Source organism: Branchiostoma floridae, chromosome 1 (genome assembly GCF_000003815.2).
Source record: "Branchiostoma floridae strain S238N-H82 chromosome 1, Bfl_VNyyK, whole genome shotgun sequence".
Lineage (NCBI taxonomy): Eukaryota > Metazoa > Chordata > Leptocardii > Amphioxiformes > Branchiostomatidae > Branchiostoma > Branchiostoma floridae.
In genome coordinates, this window is record NC_049979.1 from 14,349,626 (window position 1) to 14,352,462 (window position 2,837).

General features: G+C 42.5%; 1 protein-coding gene across 1 annotated transcript in view; it reads left to right on the plus strand.

The window, feature by feature from the left end:
• The window catches only part of LOC118409378 (zinc finger protein DPF3-like), a 16,065-nt gene that overhangs the window by 5,307 nt on the left and 7,921 nt on the right, over positions 1 to 2,837 (plus strand). The gene's annotated exons all lie outside the window — the stretch shown is intronic.

Sequence of the window (2,837 nt, forward strand, 5' to 3'; positions counted from 1 at the left end):
CTTTTAAGTGTGTGATTCAGTATTCTGATAACAGTGTCAGCCCCCAAGGTCCCTTTCCATTCCATTTGGATGATAACCTGATTGTTACTGTTAGGCATAATGATGTAAGAGAGATGTGTGCCCGTAATTCTTGCTTGTTGTTTTAAGTATAAGAGTTGATTTCCTCAGCTGCATTTTAACTTTCAGATCACGGCGTTTTGTAAAGCTAGGTTTTTATTGGTACTCCAATGTTGGCTGTAGTAAATCAAGTTGGCATGCTTCACGCTACAGCTGTATCACAGCCTCCCATTAGGACTACACCACTGTTCCTTGTAACAAGGTCGATCCAGTGGAGGAGCCCATTTATCTTGATGACAATCACGGCAGCCCCGATCTCAGCAGGGCCCTGTACAATAAAGCCTGCCCAACCTGCCATCCATCTAGTGTCATATCGTAAAGTCAGACGTGCAGGGCTTTCTCACTAAGCTTCGGTAACAAATATTGCTGTAATAGCATGGCCACCGTTTGTTATAGATGGCTGCCCCTGTGACTCCCCATCCATTTGGGCCATCTAAGAGTGATAACATCCACTTTCTATCTAGGCCAATCTGTCAACACTCATGAAGCTCAAGTATCCTCTCTGACTGTACCTGTACTTAATGCTTTGCCATGTCTAATCCTGGTGAATTAAGGTGCACCATTCAGTGAGTCATTGTTGGCACTTAGATAATGAACAAAATTGAAGGAAGATTTGAATTAAGTGATCCTTGGCTAGAAGGGTAGATTTTGTGTGTACATGTCATCAATAGTGATTCCCAAGGCTCTTGAGCCCCATTCTTCAGCAGCAGCTACATAAACGTATCAGTAAAATTACCTTTCTCAATCTTATTTCCCCATGTTGGCTCACAACTAGATTACGACATATCTACCAAACTAAATGGCTTGATGATGTGATTAACCTGAAGGCGCAGTAATAAGACTCTACTGAGCAAACCTACATGATTGGTTGTAGTGTCTGCTTATTTTCTAAATGGGGATATGATCATATGCATGTCAGCTTGAATTGATTCCACCATCAATTCCAACCACTGGAGCTGTTGCCATGTTACACTGAATTGAACCAGTATATACAACACTAGAGACTTGAAGGAAAATTGACATTTTGTGCTCCTAACCTAAGTCTGTCTGATGACCAGAGTGTTTAGAAATTGGTCAGGATTGATAGCTGCCGACGAGCAAGACAAATGTCAACCTGCAATAGCTAGAGACATTTGATGAATGGAGTCCCTGTACATCAATAGGTCTTTGGTAATTGGTTAGGACTGATAGCTGTTGAAGAACAAGACAAGTGTCCTTCAACAACCGCAGGAGACATCACATTAATCGGGTGCCTGTCCATCAACGGTGCTGTAAAGATGAACAGACTGTCAGGTAACACTGGATGGAGGACGAGTCAGTCTGCCGGTGAATTATTCATCGCGGTGTCTCATTGATTCCCATGATTCCCGCGGATGAACTGTTTTATGTCCGAGCTCAGCCTCATCGTGCCTCTTGCCATTATTGAGTCATGTCCTCACCTTTATGGGACTGTAACTACCATGTTTATAGAAAAACCTGAAAGGTTATAAAACAGGACAATATATCTGCCCCTGCAATATCTTTACAACCTGGAGTGTTTTAGACTAGGTGTGCGTGTATGTCATGGGCTTATCGGAATTGCCAGGGGAAGGCTGCCTGCTAATTTCACATTCTGTGCATGTTTTCCAATTTGGAGCTGTATGGAAGGTGACTATGGCAGGAGAAGGTGGGCTAAAAGCTGGATTACTGTTCGACCTGCCTGCTACCGATGATAACAGGCTGATTTGGGCAGGATTTGTAATCAAAATGACATTTTGATGAGCTTGCTTTGCCAGTGTTACCCATGACATACAGCAGGTCGTGGCCTGTATAGGTTTTGCATTCATATTGCCACGTCCAAGAAGGTTGATAGATGCACTGCTGACATTGCCAGTACCGGTTGTTACTGTCTGGAGCGTTTGCCGTGTCAGCAGCAGCATTTGATCCTGTTGCCATTTCCATAAACCTCTCGGATGGGTAAAGCCCCATTGGAAGAGTGGTTTGTGTTCTGCAGAGTGCCTTGTCAGCATGCTCCCAGTCTGAAAGCCTGGGAGGATGAACCATTGTTGATGCATGCGTCTCACTCTCACAGTGCAGATTACCACTGAGATTCCCCATTCATCTTGACTCTGATGTTAGTTCAATGGGAGGAAAAGTTCTTTTTGTTGCTTTGAATAGTGCTTAGATTAGAAAGGGAGATGTGAGGATTTTCACTGACTTGAAAGGTGTAATCTTATATGACTTAAGTAGATGTGAAAACAGAATGGATGTTTCAGATATTCAGAAAATTTAAAATATTTTAATCAAGCTTGTAGCATTTGTCTGTTTTGATATTTTTGTAATCTAAAATGTTTTCATTTATTTCCATCTTTACTAGTGACTGTAACTTTCAGTATACTTTCTCAAATCAAATGGGAAAAACTACAAAATCACAGTGTCTGGCAGGCAGGTATGTTAAAAGGTTAGGTCAGAGAAACCACTTAACATGCAGGGAAGCTTTTAGCATGGGTCAAGTCCACAGCAACCATCAATGGTGCCTTTAGAAGAATGTATGATGGTTTGACTTTATTTGCAGTGGCTCTGTGGGAGCCTAGAGTTACTTACATCCCAGTGCAGTCTGAGTGCATGGTATTACAGCTGTGGCAGCATGCTGTGGGTGTTGAAAAGTGGGAAGGACAAAGGGTGTTGAACTTGGGCCAGATATTGAAATCCCTGTATTATTTCCTCTTGGGTAGAGTACC